General features: G+C 43.6%; 1 long non-coding RNA gene across 1 annotated transcript; it reads left to right on the top strand.

Annotated features, from left to right (window-relative positions):
* The first annotated feature begins 4046 nt into the window (after positions 1 to 4046).
* On the top strand, positions 4047 to 11530 carry LOC146189192 (uncharacterized). The gene is made up of 6 exons (XR_014707638.1): positions 4047 to 4204; positions 8106 to 8383; positions 9630 to 9691; positions 10354 to 10500; positions 11160 to 11277; positions 11383 to 11530. It is a non-coding gene; the product is annotated as an uncharacterized LOC146189192 (long non-coding RNA).
* Positions 11531 to 19231: the final 7701 nt, after the last annotated feature.

The raw sequence follows: 19231 nt of genomic DNA, 5'->3' as shown, positions 1-19231 counted from the left end.
GACGCCTTGTAGCAGACGACACTGACAACAGCTCACCTGTGAAAGTCCAGCGGGAAGCGGTGTAGCTTGACACCGACGCCACTGTCCATGCTGTCGCAATGTGCCACGGCGCATCGTTTCTTCACACGCCGCAAGCTCATCTTGAAATAAAGCGCTAAGCGCTTCAAAAGAACAGCGCGAAGCGTGCAAGGACGGAAAAAGACTTCGCACTGGCCGCACGTCGAAGGAAACGACAAAAACCGAGAAAACTGCCGCAGCGGTGCGGCGGGGTGCAAATTTTACAAAACGGTGACAGAGACGCGACGCGCAAGGACGACGAAAACTTCGCAAAAGGGGCATTTCGAGACTGGCGATAAGAAACCGCTTCGTGAGCTCCCGCGGCCACTGTGGCTGGGTGCCGAAACAAGGCCTGCAAAGTCAAGCTGCAAATGCACCGCACACTCATCAACAGGGGGCGCAACAAGAACGTTGCAAAAAATTAAAAATGGGGAGTAATATTTTGCTAAAATAGTTTACCTATTTTATAAAACGTGGCATTAAAATGTGTATTTCTTTATGTTGTTTTATAGCGTTTTTATTTGTGCTTTTGAATTTCATTATCTAAGTGTTTTGGCCCCCCCAAAGTGGCTGTGCTGCTGTCGCGCTGGACCGTTTTTGGGCCCAGCCTTCGCTACCATTGTACATATACCTTGGTCATTGTGGTCGTAGCAGGAAGAACTCTGGGGTGGCTGAAGCAGAGGATTGGTATGTGGCGCTCTCTTGGGCGTGGGCAAACACTCCAGAGGGGGAGTCAAACATGCGGCGTGCCCTCTTACCCTCGCTCGAGAACTTTTGAGGTGTACAACTCCGCGGCCCTCGACCATCTGAGAGCAAAGCACCAACCCTCCAATTCGTCCATGGCGCGTAACTCAAAACTTTCAGAATCATTGTCAAAAACCTATTTGCATCGAGCCCTTCGTCAAGTTAAAAAGCCACGTTTATAGAACCAGAGCCAGAAACTCGCGCCTTTCTTCAAAAATTAGGTGCGAAGATTTTTTTTTTATTTTGCATTTGGAAGAATACGCAATGAAACATTCGGTAATTGACTTAACTTTAGTCCATTGTATGTTTGTACATTTAAAGCAGTCGCACAGTGAACAAAAGTCTGAACAGTTGCTTTTTTTACTTTTATTTATTTATTTGATACCTCAAATTGGCTCGGGGCATTACAAGAGGTGTGGGCATGCATGAGAGTTAAATGTTCGCAAAGGTTCTTCGTGGCCATATGCAGCTGACAAAACCACAAAAATCAGAAACGCATACGTTCTGTGGAATTAGAGGCCACAGCATACAAACCTATATCCATAATGCATGTTTGGTATTGGAGAGAGTATCAGATGGGACTGACCAATTCAGTTTGACATTGCCATTGATGGATCACCTCCTTTTATTTCATTTATTCAATTTTTCTGTGTTTTGTTTTGGCGCGGCATTCGGCACAGTGAGCTGTGCTTTCCTCCGGCAGGTCCTTTGCTGCTGCCTGTTTTGCGAGCATACGCAGTTTTTTGCCACAGAACCTGCAATACATTTATCAAGAAAATGTACCAAAACAGGTTTATCCATGTTGTCTTGGTACTGAAAAAAAAAAATGAATTTCATGAAAACATAGGCAATGCAGCATGTAGCACATGCCACTGCAAGTCAGTTAAGCATCACATTTCATTAACCAATTCAGTTTTGATTTGCTTGATTGTTTTCCTTGGTCCGGTCTGCAGGCCTTTTCTTGTTCAGCGTTGTACTATATTGCCGACCACCAAAAATTAGTTCGTCCAGTTCTTGTCTTGATTCTGGAAACAGAAGAACTAGCTTTTTTTAGGAACAAGCTGACTCGACTTCCTGTACACTGCAAACATGAACCTAAATAATCAGTAACACCTATTCTGCTGTAATCTGGGAGAGCTTCCTTAAAACTTGACCGCATTTACACACTTCATTGTGAGCTATTTGTCCTTTTTCTGCCACAGTGTCCAATTCTCCCCAGGATAGCAGCTACAATAAACTTAGCTATAAGAAGCTTTGTGGGACAAAACTGACAGGCAGCTAAGCCGAGCCACGGCCGGTCTCGAGGGAGAGCGCGTTTCTCTCTCTCTCTCCCTCGAGACCGGCCGTGGCCGAGCATGCTGAGACCAACAGTTTTGATTACCTATACTAATGGCACTTGCTTCATGGCTAGCATGCAGTGAGATCAACTCCTTTGTTATTTTCGGCTGCTTGCGTTCATGAACGAAGATGCTTGCGTTCATGAACAAATGTAGTGTTTCAATGCCTCCAAAGAAGTCTGAACTGATCCATAGCCAGCAAAAAAGGCTAGGGGCTTCAGTCGAGACATCCGGCTGCTTATAAGCTTCGAAGTGGTCCACAGCCCTCGCGGTTGAACTTGGGGAGGCGCCGCCACTCAACACTTGCAATATAAAGTCCATCAAACGGGTGTTTTCAATCCTCAATGACTCAGTGCTCCTCACACTCAGTGCAGATCAAAGGCTATCACATGGGTGTTTTCAAGTGTACTCAATCACAGTCACCCAAGGTTGCTTAAGGTTTTTCAAGCCCAAATAAGTGTGGACCTTCAACACTTTCATCTGCAATGAGGTTAAATAATAAAAGCAAATTACTGAGATAAAAACAGAAATGCTTGATCAGAATTTCAAGGCAAAATAGAATAATTTAGTGCACTGCTGAACCTGCATATTACAGAGTAATACGACTATTTACTGTAGATCAGCTAGAGCACCTTGCTCTACTGCCGGTGTATACAAAGGTGCCACCACAATATGTTTGTCGGCTAATGCTGCAAATGTTATTACGTTTTCTTAAACGATTAGCAAAATTATGTCGGCAAACAATAAGAACTTTGATTCTTATTGTTAACAGCGATAAAAACCGATGCAACAGCTAATGCACGAAGGCACATTTTTAAGCAGCATTTTAAATTCCCGTGTTGCATTGGATGCTTAATTATGCTTTAAAAGAACTTTTATGGAGATAGAGTTCCATTAGGATGGAAAGTACCCGTGTGTTGGACTATAATAAATTGGCTGTTAAAAAAAAAATAAAAAGTTTCGAGAGCACTACGGAATCTACAGTAGAGAAATACGAAAGCCTGAGTGTTGCTGCTGCATACGTTCGCACGCGCCCCTAGTCGACACAACCACCGTCCGATTGAACGCATCAAGTTCACCGGCGTTATATAATTGGTTTGCGTAAAAGGAAAGGCGCAGTACCTGTAAAATCGCGGGATCTCGCGGGCAAATCTCGCTGACGCAAGATTTTCACTATGATATGCTTTTGCCTTAATAATTGGTTCACAGGAAGGGAATGGCGCAGTATCGCTCGCACTTGTTTCTGTAGACACCTCAAGTCGTTTTGGGGTACCATCGATTCCATATACGCCGGCGACGCTAGTAAAGCTTTGGCTTTAATAAATTTTTCACTTAGCCCAACAATGAGATTCAATCGAATGCCAGGAGCTGATGTTCGATCACTCTGGCGCTTCCGTTAACATGCGACAGCTGCCAACAGGACGGAATTCGCGACATGTGTACCGCAGCTGAAAGTGACAACTACAGCAGCGCGTGTATTAGCAAAATGGCAGAAAGGCTCAAGAAACACATATATTACCAGCTCCGCTAAGCAATTCAAGACTGAATAAAGGCAGCTTCAAAGCCAGTAGTTATTTATGCAATAGCTGAGAGAAGTGAGTGCTTGTCAAATAACGAGCAACGCTGTATAATATAAAGACCCAAGCAAAACACGTACAGCTATGGCTACCGCGGGAAGTGTGCTCTTACCGGCCATCTTCAAAATTTCGGCATCATAACAATTATAACTCCCGCCATTTGTCCCATACCAAATCCCGTACAAAATGTAATGCATAAAAAAGAACACAGAGGTTCATTTTAGCTATTTAGCATTTAATAAAGTTATTCGGTTTTAGCGTGAAGTGAAATAAAACGATAAAGAAGCGAGAATAATTTCTCCTCTACGCAACAGCGCAAATGATGCGGCACTGTGGCTCGCGACTCGCCAGCCAGCTTCATTCAGTGTGGACGCGCTTCTTATGGACAAGTGTGAAGAACTCCAAGAAGGCATAGAGCTAATGCACAAACTTTGTGTATTAGCTCTATGCAAGAAGGCTGCCAAAGTAAAGAACGGACGACGTGGACTGGTGAGGAGACGCGTGCGTTAATTTATATGGGAAGATGTACCGTCGGACCTACGTAGCGCAAAAGGGATTTTGAAAGTGTCGCCTTCTTGCACTAAGAATTCGTGCACTAGTAAGTAATTGTGCATGTGTTTTGCTTGTGGCAGTTGAATTATTTCATCTATTCGTCGTCTCTCTTTCTTTTTTCTTGCCATATGGCATAGAATGCTCATATTTTGTTTGCGTTTGTCTGGAAGCTGCACGTGGGCCACGAGAGAAGGCTTAAAGGGGCGATGATAGGGGCATGTATTGTCGTTTTATTCTTCTATGAATAATATACAGGTCTGTGATTCTACTCGCAAAATTTTAGTGCCTAGCGCGCGGCGCATATTACAAAAAAAAAAAAAAAACGATAGAAACGGAATCTGGAAGTAGGCACTAAACTGGAATCTCCCACCGATAGCGACCGCCATTTTGAAATGCTCGTGTGACTTCAGAGATGATACGCGCTGCCTCTGTAGAGGCGATGATACGCGGCGGAGCGTCGTCTGCAATGCAGGCTGTAATACCAAAGGACACGTTTTTTTTTTATTTTTTATTTATTTATTTTTTTTTTTTTTACTATTGACACAGTGGTTGTCCCTCATATACAGAAGCGTTTGATGAAGATGGTACTGCACGAAAACGGGCTGGTTCCTTATAGCTTATCGACGCACTGATTTCGCATTACACTGGCGACGACGCCAGCACGACCCCGTGGCACCGACGGAACTGATAGCAAACGGTCGTCGGATCTGTTGGTCGGATCGGCGGCCGAGCGAGAACTTAATTCACACCCAATGGGTAAACGACCTTAACAGTGTCCGAAGAAGGAAACCAAAAAGTTACACTTTATATGTTCCCCTTGCCATCAGCAATGACCTTGGCCAAAAATGTTAGTCAGCGCCGAACTGCCGGCTCGTTCAGCGACGGGTAGGCCTAGTATGACTACGTGAGGTTCGGGTCTGAGTTTCGACGATTACGGAGCGCTCATTCACAAGCATTAGCGGTTGCATGTGGCCATCGAGTGTAGCGTTAGTGGTAGAGACCCCAAATTGACGACTTCTTACATCACAAAGCGAGTGCACATTGAGCGTGTCTAGAGAGTTCAACCGGCAGCTGTCGGCATTGCATGTCTGTATGGGTAACAGCTCCTCTACTTTGAGAGGGGTGGAAGCTGCTCCAAACTGGCCGTTTTGATGTTCTGCCTTCAAATTTAGCAGAACATGGGAACACTGTCATTGCACCCAGTGACAAAGATATCACACATCTTGCACTGGTCTTAATGCAAATAAAATTTTTATAAGGGAAGGAAGCATGGAGCATAATAAATATTTGTTTGTTATTAAATTTAGTATGAGCCAGCGGCGATTGCAGATAATTGGGGAAAAAAATGCACTGTGCATGTGACGTAGCACCTCTTTGCAGCCTTTTGAATCTTCAGTGAAGAGAAGCGAGATCAGCTGGCAAAGCAGGTAGCGCAACTGTTGTGAGCCGTTAGGAAGAAAACTTGTCCGACTGCAAAAACTGCACGAGTTATTCTAATTGTTCTGCTCCGAAACCAAGCAGGCACTTCACCATCGGGCCTCTTTGTTAGTGACAAGCTTGCCAGGCCTACGGCAGACAAAACTATATTTGAAGCTCTGTGGATTGGTACGCCAAAGCTGTCAATCTCTAGAAAGCTTCTCAAGAGTGTTGGAAAGGCATACGAGTCTATCGCCAAAATATTAAAACTGAGCCCCAGCGTTTTGCAAGAAAACATTGATGAACTATTGGCAGGAAGCAGTGAAGTAAAAAAGCTGTAGGATTGACCTTCAGTGCCATCTATATATCCCAAAGCTGCTCCAAAGTGCCTGAGCCTGCTTGTACTCCTGTAGACCTCCGTTATTTACAAACAGACAAGACGATCGAGGTTATGCTGTAGTCATCTGCCATCCCACGGTAGGCAAAAAGCACGGGAGCGGCACTGGCGCCAAGCTTGTCAAGGTGCGTTGTGATCTGAAGGCACCTTTTTTGGCAGACGAAATATCCATGTGCTCGGGGATTTATCAGCCGAGGCATAGGATCAAAAAGGATCATGTAATATCCCATATCTGAGGTCTTTGAGGTGTATTCTAAATAAATAAAATAAAATAGATATGCACAAGATAGGGAGTGTAAATGTCATTACCATTAATCTGAAATCCAAATTAGTCCAAAGTATGCAGACACATTAGGTCAGGCTAGATGTTGAGCTATGAAGTGCACCAGCAAACATTGCGTTTGCTCTGCTAGTCTTTTCCAAATTTTGCCGAGGTCGGCCTTTGTTATATATGTTTGCATGCTTTGGCCGTTTCTCTTGTCAGAGAGGAGTGCGAAGTTGAAAAGGCATTGAACTTGCATAAAAGGAATCATATTGGAGATTTTGTATTTCAGAAATAGAAAACTGCAATTATCAAAGGCATTTGACCTTAGAAATGTGCTCCAAAACTCGTTTCGTTGCTCCAAAGCTGCTCCAAAATGCTTGAGCCTGCTTCCACCCTTGTTTGTATTAGTATCGTTGCTAGAGCACATCGAAGTGATATACTGCATTTGAATCTATCATGTCACAGCAGGCAAACACATTAGGTCAGGCTAGATGTTTAGCTATGAAGTGCACCAGCAAGCGTTAACGTTTGCTCTGCTAGTCTTTTCCAAATTCTGCTGAGGTCGGCCTGCGTTACTTATATATTTTTACATGCTTTGGCCGTTTCTCGTCAGAGATGAGTGCGAAGTTGAAAAGGCATTGAAATTGGATAAAAAGGAATCGGCTTGGAGATTTTGTATTTCAGAAAAAGAAAATACAATTATCAAAGGCATTTGACCTTAGAAACATGCACCAAAACATAATTCAAATGCTCCAAAACTCTTGTTTCGTTGCTCCAAAATGGCTTCACTGCTGCTCCCAAAGTTGCTCCAAAATGCTCGAGCCTGCTTCCACCCCTGAAGAAAGACAAAGCTTTATTAGTGTACAGATTCCAATGTTCTGGAGCATAGGCCTCGATGATAGTTATGCACATTAACATATTCTATACATGGGCACTGGAGCTCATGCACCTATACTTCCCAATTCGGCACGTGACATGAATGTCAGTGCACTGCATATTATTGAGTGCTTGGTGGTGTCCTTTGAGGAGGGGATCATGCATTGTGCACTTGTGGTTTTCTAATAGCGCTCACTTAAGCTGAAGGAAGAAGCCATGCGAAGTCTAGTAGTGCTGTACTTTGCTCTTGTATGTCTGATCAGTGCTAGGGGAGTTTGGCCCTGCATGGGTTATGCCTACTTGGAACCATAGTTTTTGAAAGGGAGTCAGCAGTATGGACCCCATGTTCGTGGCTAAATTCTTTCATGAATGCGTATCTTTTTTTTGCAAGTGATTCTCCTGCAGTTAATTTGCTGAGCTTCTTTCTATGTTGCTGGCTAACAGAAAACGATGCCAGCTATGAAGCTACTAAAATCGCACTTGGTAGGTACTGCCAGGGCGGCATGTGCCTCATATTTGGTGGTAAAGTTTTATGCTCTTAAAAATTAATAGTTCGTGGTCAATCGTTTTTTTTCTTTCATTCTCGCTGAACCCTGACGTGTACCTCCATCGAGCAGGCATTGTGCTCTGTGCAATTTGTGACTCTTCAGCAACATTTGAGGTTTTCCTTTTGCCTCGCCTATTTATCTTTGTTGCATGCATTGTGATGTAAGTTACTGCAGGTACTAAATTGCATGCAGGATTTTCTTGATTTGGCTGCTGTCTGTGTGTGCACATTGCGGCAAATAAGAGCCTAACATTGAGTCAGGGGTGGTAAAGTGAAAGGGCACTGGCTGACCAATTATATTTACACTATTTTTTTTTTTTCCTGCCTCTTTGTTTAGCATGTTTTGCGGAACAGAGGGGTTCTCGTTATGCGGCTGGAGCGGCTCCGGTCCTATTCAGCTGCTCTGGCCACTGACGCCGGCCAAGCGCCTAAGAATGGCGCTTGGCCGGCTTAGAAAGTGATTGTGATCCCCAACCAAGTGCAAAACGCCGAAACAAGGCCAGGAAGAAAAGGCCATCCAAGACTGCTCCTCGAGCCTGCAAGGGCGGCAAACAGTCACCATCTAAGTTACGCCTCTGGCCGCTGCTGTTTCGCTAGCAGCTGTTGTGAACTTTGGTGGGTTGCCACATTTTTAAAAATTCAGTGTGTATAGCAGCAGCATTTATTCTGGGCTGGCTTGATCGGTTTCATGCTGTAGTTGTATTGCCTGATGAATCTCATTCATTGGCACTTTTGTCATTCCTTTCATGGCCTGCTTTGAATTGTAGTTAGCTGCTTATTTTACCGATGCAAGATTGGAGTTTGTTGTTCTGAATTGGTTTCTTTTAATGTGGCAGCCTTGCAATTTGGGCTAGTTTTTCAATACTGGCTTCCACTCAGCTCATTCATTCTTTCTCTCTTACACCTTTCTGATCCTTCATAATTTTCATGTAATTATAGACTTTATTTTAAAACTGTCTGAGCTAAAGTGTGTGGGCAGTGCTGTCTTGACACTTTCCTGTCTGTTGGAAAAGGGATGTTTTTTGGGGGGTGTCAGTCATTTTTTTATTTAACGCTTGGTAAAGGAGTGTCTAGTATCAAATTGTAGAGGAGGAATTCCTCTTCTCAGTGGTATTAGTGACAATTAACTTATTTATTGAGTAAGTGATGAAAAGAAAAGTCAAATGTCTCGATGGGCAGCCTTATTTAAACTGATACTCGTGGCAACTGCTTATAAAGTTAATTGTCTCGTACCTAGGCACATGAATGGCATCTTCGCAGACAGATATAAAGATACATTGGTCGCAGTCGTCACTGCTGCCATAGTCGTCACTTTCCGATCGAGTGCAGTAGGCCTATGGCAGCTTGCTTCAAAACTAGACGTGATCGTGTTAATTATAGCATGCGATACATGAGATTGCAATGTATACTGCGCGCACTTTAGCGTCTGTTTCTATACTTTCATATTTGTTGTGGCAGCTGCCGTTGCACACCAGTGTCGGAATTGGCACTGCACGCTCACGTGACCGCCTGGCACCGCTGCAGCACTTTTCAGGACTAGTGCCGCCAGTGCAAGCCAAATCGAAGAGACCTTTTTTTTAACCACCTGGGGCTCTTCAATGTGCATGAACATTGCACAGCGGTGATACGTTTTTGCAGTTTGTCGTCTAAATGCAGGCGGAGCTAGTGGGATTTGATTCCGCGCCTCAGCAGCCGAAAGCCACTCACTGCGGCGGTCAAAAATAGTTTGCTTCCGCAGCAGTTAGGCAACAGTATTACCACTCTGCGACTTCCTTGCTTCTCAAAAGAAAGTATTCTTGCGTTTGTTCATATCTGGAAATATTGCAACAACCTGTGACGTTTTTTCCCTTCTATTTTTTAGGCTACTGACAAGGGCAGGTACAAAAACTGGATCTGGGGTCAGATGGCGTCACTCCAGAACAGGTAACAACTGCAACAGCATTTTTTAGCAAATAATGCAGATGTTAGCCAGTAGAGTTTTAATATAGTATCATATGCTGGCTGTCAAATTTACATTCAGTGCAAGAGATGTTTTGTAGGCTCAAAATTCAGGTTTTTGGAAAATCAGTTCATGCTGATATATTTGAAAACAGTATTAAAATGAACAAAAAACACTGATTAAAAGGACAAGTGCTGAATTGATTTATTAAGTGGTAGAAGCCGTCACATTGTGAGTACATATATCGTTAGTTTATCCTTGCACTTTCCTTGAGCACAGCAATCTATTTTTGCTCTCTCTGCTGCTTTACATAAACGTTGTACACCATTTTGCGACAAACAGCACCTCTTCGTGACTCAAGAAAATGAAGCAAAAGTGTGATGCACAATCTTGAGCATATCCTGAAAGCTCATGAGCCACCTTGCAGCTAGGACTCTGTACGTGCTCAGTGTCTGACACCCTAGACAAGGTAGTGATGCCACCATCCGGTCAAATATATAGTTTACATGTTTTGCATAATTTTCGGGTTTTCTCTTGGCTACATAAAAAAAGTTACTCATTATTTAATACTACCAACATTTAGGCGCTGAGTTTATTTGCATGGAGCGATTCATGCGCAATTTGTTTGACACCCTTGTTCTTGCAGCTACTGGCGTGCTGAATAGTCCTCCAACATGGCCTCAAAAAAGCGCTGCCGCTCCTATTTGGAGCCGAATGTGCTATCCTCGAAATTCCGCAACAGATATGGAGCCGGTTTCAAGAGGAATTTTCTACAACCTGTCAAGCAACGCAGGTAATTCATTGACTTGTTTGCGTTATACAAGCAACCACCCCCTGTATATCTGTAGGGTCTCTTGGGAAGGAGGAATGTTGTTGAATGTAGAAGAGTGACTGGTCGTACTCGCATGCGTGTTGTAAGCATCCAGAGCGTAGTACACAGGTGAGCAGACTTGTCCGAAGCACACGCTGGTGCAGCGTGGAGCAAAGGAGAAAAAAAACCTTAGGTGAATGCATTTAACCTTTACATCTGCATCTCACCGTATCTGCAAAGTTGTACCTTACCGTCCTCCCAACTGTAATGGTAAATTTCAAGAATGGAATGCACCGAGATTTTTTAACATCTGCACCGCACTGTATCCACAAAGCTATGTGCGTTCATCCACCCAATCTGAAAAGTCTTGGAGATGAAAACTCTAGATATTTTTGCCTTCCCACTAGGTTTTGAACCTTTGAAGTCTTGGGGATATTCAGGACCGAGCGTAGGGCGTTGTACTGATCGGGGGGAGGCTACTTTTTTTTTTACCTTAATATTTTCAAAAATACTTTTGACCAGAGGGTGGCCTTTTAGCACATCTAGCAACGCTAGATTGATACTTGTCTTTGAACTCATGAGACCGCACTTCAAACTGGTTCAAACACTTGACAGATGGATTGTTGCTGCTGCCATTGCAGGTGGATTCCTGCAGACTGAGAGTTGTACCACACCGAACTTGAAATTGACTGATCACCCTGCATGGCATCTACTGGAGAGAGTGTCAGAAGTAATTTTTTCAACACAGGCAGAGCTAATGTAAGTAAGAGCCTTTCTGAGGTTTTTTAACACGGTCTTCCCCTTTGTTTGCATCCTACCACATCGTACTGTCCTCAGATAATGCTGAGCTTCTTCTATCCACAGGTGCAACATGACTGATATCAGTTGCCATCATGAAGACAGAGTACAGAAAATGGCTGTCATAAATGTAGGCACCAAGCATGAGCAGGAATTGGCATCTCAACCTTATTACTAGAGGATATTGGTGCAATAAAAGTTCATTTCACTTGGATATCGACTGTTGTGTATTATTTTATCTTTTTTTAAAATGCTGTATAATCCTCTGCTAAACTTGCATGTAGTTCTCAGGTGTGTTGCACTTTGTAGTTCCCTTTTTTACTTTTCACTGGGTTTTATTTTGATTTGGAAAAGTTTTGGACATAGTTAAATCAAAGAAATGAAATGCTTGGGAAATGGGTTTTAGGCCCGAAATAGTTGCGCCGATTGGACAGTGATTTATTCTGCCATTGGATAAGTCCGCGTCTCCCAGTAAAAGCCCATTATGTGGCCTTTTTTGTCCCAGCGGCACAACTATTTGGGACCTATGACTCCTTTTCCAAGCATATCACCTCAAAGAGCTGAGCACCAGGCCGAGGGAAAGCTTGTACCCATTGAAAACGGGTGGGTACCCGGCGGCACCAGGGACAAAACTTAATACCTCCTGAATTCGAGGAGGATGCTCTACCACAAAGGCATATTCAGAAATTGTGGTGTGCTGAATAATAAAACAGAGTTGGCCATGTGACTGCATTTGACTTGCAAAAAGTAATGGATGTCCTGTTTTTCAGAAGATGCATAGATTTTAAGAACATGCTTTTTTAAATGGGTTGACGGCAGTTTCCACCATGTTTGACTTTTTTTCTGTGTGTAATATATATATATATATATATATATATATATATATATATATATATATATAGTGTGTGTGTGTACCACAATATGCACCCTGGTGGTGTTAATTTCAGATACCATTTCACGGAGTTTGGGGCGTGCATGCCAGAGTCGTTGCTCGAGATTTATATTTTCATACTTATCCAAGTCGCTGCAGTGAGCTGGAGCCATCATTCAGATCCAGATTGTGTCGCTGAGTGATCATTACTGTTCGAAAACTTCAGTTCATTTGGGATTTGTATTGAAACAAATCTTGCAAAACTGATTCTAATGGGCCGTTGTGCCATAGGTTTCAAAACCAGTGCCATTGGAGCTGAGCACCTCGGGATGGGGCATAATGGCGATAAATCGGCAAACCTTGGCCAAAGTGACGAATATTTTAAAAAATCCATTGTAAGTTAGAAATTGAAAAAAAAAAAAAAAAGCATGGCACACCTGGATTCGAACTTAGTGCTTTTTCTTAGCCTGGAACACTATCCCCTAGCACATAGAAACTTATCTTTATCACAGGAAAAACTTTCAAGGAAAAGAAACTAGAGCAGCTCATGCCCCTTCACAGGGCTGCATAATGCAAGCCCAATTATAATCCAGTAGTTCCCAGGCTTAAGCAAAGTTTCGAAGCGAGGCTACCGTTGCCATGGTCTGTACCACGGTGGAAGAATAGACTAGGTGTATGAACGAGGCAGACGACTGCGTGATGTACAGTAACGTAAATACGATTGATGATCAGATTAAATTCAAACCTACGAAGAATAGTCAAATGGTGTAATGACTGGCAAATGGAGTTAAACTTAGTCTGTGTTCATATCAGTAACTAGAAAAAGGAATGTTCTTAGTTTCAATTATCAAATAAATGGTTACATGCTAGAAAGAGTTGATCAGTATAAATACGTAGGCATAACTTTTACATCAGAGCTATGATCGAATATCCACATTGAAAATGTCATTTCCAACACTATGGTACCTGCGACGCACTATGCACAGTGCTACCCCGGATGTAAAGTGCCTGGCTTACAAAACCCTAGTCAGACCAATTATCGAATATGCTAGAGTAGTATGGGATCCTCACACAGCAACTAGTTGTCACAAGCTAGATAGGATTCAGCAACTTTCAAGGTTTATAAATACTGCCGTAACCATTCTTCAACAGACCTCTGCCAACAAGCCCTACTACCAATGCTAGAAAGCAGAACCAGGTATGAGACTAAAAAACCTCATTGTCAATAATCTAAAAATTAATAAATCAGATTACTTTGAGATAAAAACTAATGAGACATCAAGGCATCGTCATAGTAGGTTCATCCCATTGCCGGCTATAAAAAATAATTGCTTCAAGTTTAGTTATTTTCCGTGAACTTGTAAAGACGAACTCTTCCAGATTCTGCTGTTCGATCATCATGCAAATTTGTACACCATTTTGAAAAATTCATCTGGCACTAGCACAGGGCGATGAGGTCATATTGCTGTTGTGTAAGATGGCTGTTTTGATTTCTGTGCGATGCATTTGTTTTGTTTGTGTGTGTATTCAGAGATGATTCTTGATTGACTTGATTTTCAGTGTTCTGTATTTCTCATTTTTTCGTTTTGTATTTTCTACTCCTGGTTACAGCCCCTTATGGTGGCTGACAGTATTAATACATGAAGGAATCATGGTTTGAGTCTCCCTCGACAGATGGCGTGGATCCTCAAACGCGCACACGTGAAATAATCGCTAGTATATTATGCCAGTCAGTGTCTGGTGAGCCTTTGGGAAGAAAGCTTAGGCATATCGTATTAAATAGAGAGCTTAGTAGCGCTGTCCTTACCTGAATGTCCTGCGAGACTTGTGAAAGTCCAGTAATGCGACAGCAGGTTTGCTAGTGCTCGCCTTCGGTACAAATGTAGCCATTGCCAAGTGCAAATTCCTTAAAAAGCGGTTTTCCATTGCATGGATTAGGATACCAAGAGTGTGTCTAGCCACGCATGCAGTGGTGTAACTGCTGCACCAGATCAAAAATCCTGCAACATGCTGCTACAAAATAGATTTTTTTGCCTACTTCTGCGCCACGCCTGTGCCAAAAGTCGCAGAATAACTGCTGACAGCGAAACCGAACTGTCACGGAACCAAAACTGACATCTGCTGGCAACACTGTCAAGGCAGAATATTTTTGCAGGTCCTGGGCGGACAATCATGTGACGCAAAAATTATGGTCACTTGTGCGTCTCCTGCCGGTTTATTTTTCTTTTTTTTTTTCAGTCTGCTGGGAGGGAGTGAGAGGGGGCTGCAAGATATCTCAAGTCCAATGCGTGGGAAGGGGGAAGAAGCTGGCAGGTTGGCTGTCGAAGGGTTGAAGCACGTTTAAACGCGTGGCGGCTTCAAGCTGCCCCGAGCGCTCGCTTAATCTGTGTGTGTGTGCAAAGGATGTGTGAGCAGGCTGGCCAACGCTGACGATCCGGTTTCACACAAATGACTTTGAAACTCTCTTGGCAAAGCACAGCTGGAGCAGTATGCACGCTTGGTTCCTTTTTTTTTTTTTTCGTACCAGTGAGGTATGGACTGCGATGGCCTGAGTAGCAATGGAGGGAGCGCTAAGCATTTGACTGCTTCTGTGCGTGCATGCTAGACTCTGTTGGCCGCTTTTATACCTTACGTTCAACCCCCTTATGTGGAACATCTCGTATAATTACATAGCTTAATTCCAAACGTCAATGTTTACGCACCCTTTTAGAAGATTATCAGTCTTGAGTGATTTCTTTTGCACTGCTACAAAACTGCATGGGCGTGAGCGCGCGCATGTGCTAATAACTCATGCGCAGGTACTCGTATTTGCAGCCCAGCATACGGTCAGTAAGTACCCTTGGACATTTTCATTACAATGAGGAAAGCATATATGCATTATCCCTGCAGTGCACTGCGAAGAAGCAGACTCGCAACTACGAGTCCTTGCATTGCTTTGATTAACCAACCAAACCACTGGACGAAAAGGAACTAAAGCAAAGATTGCGAGCACACGGAATCTGCGCTCACTCCACATCCCATTGCATTGCGCCTTTTGACTGAGCAACTCCAGCAGCGTGCCTCTCAAGGGGAAAAAAAAATCACCCTGGACCTGCAAAAATATTCTTCCCCCTTTCCCTCCAATCAGCACAGGTCTTGAAGGAAAAAGGTGCCTGGAGGTTACCCTGATGTGCAGAATAAGGAGAATCTGGAAGAGATCAGGCTGGTCAGGAATGTATGAGCACCTATGCTGAGCTGCTTTTCTCAAAAGGCGTCGTCTAAATTTTGCAGATGAGAGCGGACAAGCTCTTCTGAAGAATAGAAAGGAAAGACTCGCAGCGGCACTATCCGCTGTCATCAAGGCAACAGAAGAAATAGTGTCTTAAAGTTGCAGTTTTAAGAAGCGGCAGTTCTGAATTTTTACAGGGCTTTTATGTTAAGACAGCTAGCTACCTTCTTTCCAAGGCTAGTTATCGTCATGCCTTGCCTCTAAATAAAAACTGTTTTGTTTTTAGCAAAATCTCCGGTTTGCTGCATTTGATCTTGAAGCTTGTGTTTGCATGGCTATGGTCACTTTAAATATCTGCGCAGTTCAGTTTCAGAAATAAAACAAGTCTTCTTTATTTAAGCGCCTTGAGATTTGATATTTTGCTGCAAACAGTTATTTTTCTGTTACAAAAGATCAAATATTTGCTACAAAATTCCATTTTTCCTGCTACAAATCTTGAAATTTATACTACAAACTGATTTCTTCTGCTACAAGAAGCCAGTTCCACCACTGTGCATGTGAAATGCCACAGCTCTCGCTACCGAAAGGCGATCCCTGCTTTGCACACTGATTCGTCTCAAAGTAGTCTTGATAGGCGTCTTGTTTGCTAATATTACGGCCCCGCACTAACTCCATGTATCAGAGTCTTTTCAAAATTCTCCGATCCTGCGACGCACGACGGGTCTAACCTTTGCAGATTGTGCTTTTGAAATTTCACAAGCCAGTGAGATACACAGAAAAAGGATGTTTATACTATCATACGCATGAACATGTCACCAAGGCAATAGCTCGTGTGAAAGGAGCATTGTTTCTCCAAAATGGAATTCTTATTCTGAAGGTCCTGCATTGTTACACGAGCTCTCTGGTAGACAAAAAATATCTGCTGGTGTTGTATAGCGACTGGTCTTTCTCCATGTCCTTCACTCGAGTCCCTATTGTTGCAGTCAGAAGAGCATTCTTCTGCTGAGAAGCTATCTAGCATCTCTGGCAGTGCTGTTAGGGAAGCCTGCCGAGGCGGCTTTCTACGTTTAACTGGAGCTGAAAGCGTTTATAAAAGTAGGAAATGGACGATAAGGCTATATTTCCCCTCATCCCCAAGGGCTTGAAAGAAACCCACATAAGTCAGCATAAGGGGGAACCAAGTCCCCCCCCCCCCCCCCCCCTCGAGACCCTGCAGCCAAAATGCAGCGTAAAAGTGAATGGTTACAACACATTAATTTCAATATGATGGAATTGTTGCATATTGTCACGTGGTGAGTGCCGTAGCAACCAACAAACAAATCTACTGGAATGTTGAGTGGCGCGACGGGCGGCCACGAAGGGGGCAGATGAGCGTGGAAAGTTGGTGGTGGCGCTGCAGAATGAGTCTTCGCTGTCAGACTGCCCTTTACTGCCGCGCATGTAAATGCCTGTTTATTGCCGGCGTTATCAGCCAGACTATACACCACGGTCCTATACTAGCTGCATCCACTCGACCCCTGCAAATTTATCTCATCCACCCACCTACGTTCATGTATATTAGGCTACTTGCAAAATGAAATATAATGCTTTAATAATATTTATCCTTGAAATGGCTACAGCAACTACAATCCAGCAAGCCATCGAACCACCAGTCTACGACAGTCTCCATTCAGAGTAAACTCGCCTGCGAGATATTGTTTCAAACAGTCGACTAAAGGAACATGAAAAAAATTGCACCCTCTGATTCCAGATGTGTCCTCGGCTGTCCACCCCGGCCCACAGCATTCTGTAGATGGACAGAAACGTGCACAAACCTTCTTCATATGCAATTTCTCATGAAGAATGGTGTGAACTTACAGCCGAGATGCCTACAACTGCAGCTATCTCACCTTCACTCGGCGGTCTTCCATCAAGATTCCATCAATTTTCAATACCATTTCTGGCGTGGTGACTTCCACTGGACGTGCTTCATCTTGCGCCGAAGTTCGGCCACAATTAAATTTATTTATACAGTAGTCAATGGTCTTGAGTGATGGTGCAGTCTTTCCATGAACTTCGCTCAACTCGGCTTTAATTTGCGCAGACGACTGCTTTAAATAAAAAATGTTTAATCACTGCTCGAAATTCACCTTTTTCCATTTTCGCGGAAATCACTGCAGAGCTCAGCGGCAATAGCTCTCGGATGCTTACTAGCCGTCGGTCTAGAGCACTATACTGTCGATACAAACCTAGACATGTTTCGACGCCCTAAAGTCACCTAGAAGAAAACAGAATTGTAGCACTGTCTTGTATTTTTATCGCACTTATCAAACGTCCCTCGTATAGGAGGGCTGCAGAGTAATTTCAACCACCTTGGGGATAATGCCATTGCACTGGCCACAGCGCCACAACCACATATCATTTCAGTTGAACAATGTTTTCTCCTCCACAGCACATGGATGCTTCTCCGTTTTGCCTCCTTGGAAACCAAGCCGCCGGAGGTTGGGTTTGAGACCTGCTACGGTTAATAATAAAACATCTAATTAAGTTTGGTTTTTGTCCGCACAGCAGAAAAATTCTTGAAGCAACAGCTTCACTACGTGATGTGAAGCCAAGGCCTCCATGCACAGGATAATGACCTTCGAGTGAGCCAGAGATCAAACCAGGAAGCACTTGTGGTGTGGCTATGGTGTCACCCCCATGGTAACAAAGGTCAAGGTCAAAGCGATGAACTATGACATGGCATATGGTTTGGTGTCACGTGATAATGGGTGCTACATTGTGAATGAGTATAGACCCTTTACAGCACGAGCGCATGGGCGCTGCCATATTTTATCATGTGACCCTTCCGCCATCACTGGCCTTCGGGCCTTCTGGTTTGACTGCTTTCGGCGCGCTAGTACTCGGCTGCACGGTGCGGCATACCCGCTATCGCTGGGGACGAGCTTGTAGACAGCCGAAAAACTTCCTGTGAATGCCCATAGTGTGTGTGTAGGTGCTAAAAAATGTTTAATTTAACCACGTATTTCATTTATTGCATCCTCCTAACTATCTGCATTGGCTAGAACATTTCAACAAACCGTCAGCCGTTGACTCATTTTTAAAAATTTTTTTTTTTTTTTTACCAATTTCCTCTCTTGCGCTCTCAGTGGAAAACATTTTCTGTAAAACTGAATAGATTACAAACTGATTGTCCCCTCAAACTTTTTTCTTATTCTCTTGCGCAGAGGGCGAACGCATGTTCAGATCGTGCTGGCCGAGACGCATTATTAATGTTCACCATTTAATACTGTGCACAATATTTACTGCTCAATAGGGACACGCGTGTAATCTCCGACAATTGATGTTATAATTTTACCTCCTGTAAACGTCCTGGCTTCAAAAGACTATTACGCTGCTTGATGGCCGAATCAGGCGCTCAGCGGCAATCACCTGCGCTCGGGCGAAAGTGGCTGGAAACTGCATCGGAATTCAGAACCCACTGTATAGGCAGCCCAATCAAGTGGGGATATAAAAACTTATTATGGTAAATTTTATCATTGGTCCGTGCATTAGTTTCATAAAAACAGCAGTTATTACAATTGCAGCAGTGCTTGTCTAATTAAAGTTTGGTTTGGTTTGTGGGGCTTAACATCCCAAAGCAACTGAAGCTATGAGCGGAGGATGCGGAAATTCCCACCCCCTGAGGTTCTTTAACGTGTACTGATATCGCACAGCACACGGGCGCCTGGGTTTTCGGCTCCATCGAAAAGCAGCCGCCGAGGCCGGGATTCGATACCGCATATAAATGTTGGGAGCAGTACCTAATTAAAGTAAGCAAATTCACTGACATGCCCACACTGACTTTCCTTCTCTGC

The sequence above is a fragment of the Amblyomma maculatum genome, chromosome 5 (genome assembly GCF_055883805.1).
Source record: "Amblyomma maculatum isolate TAMU_Amacu chromosome 5, ASM5588380v1, whole genome shotgun sequence".
In the NCBI taxonomy this organism is placed as follows: Eukaryota; Metazoa; Arthropoda; class Arachnida; order Ixodida; family Ixodidae; genus Amblyomma; species Amblyomma maculatum.
Note: the sequence above shows the minus strand (reverse complement) of the source record. Positions and strands in the feature narration are given on the sequence as shown.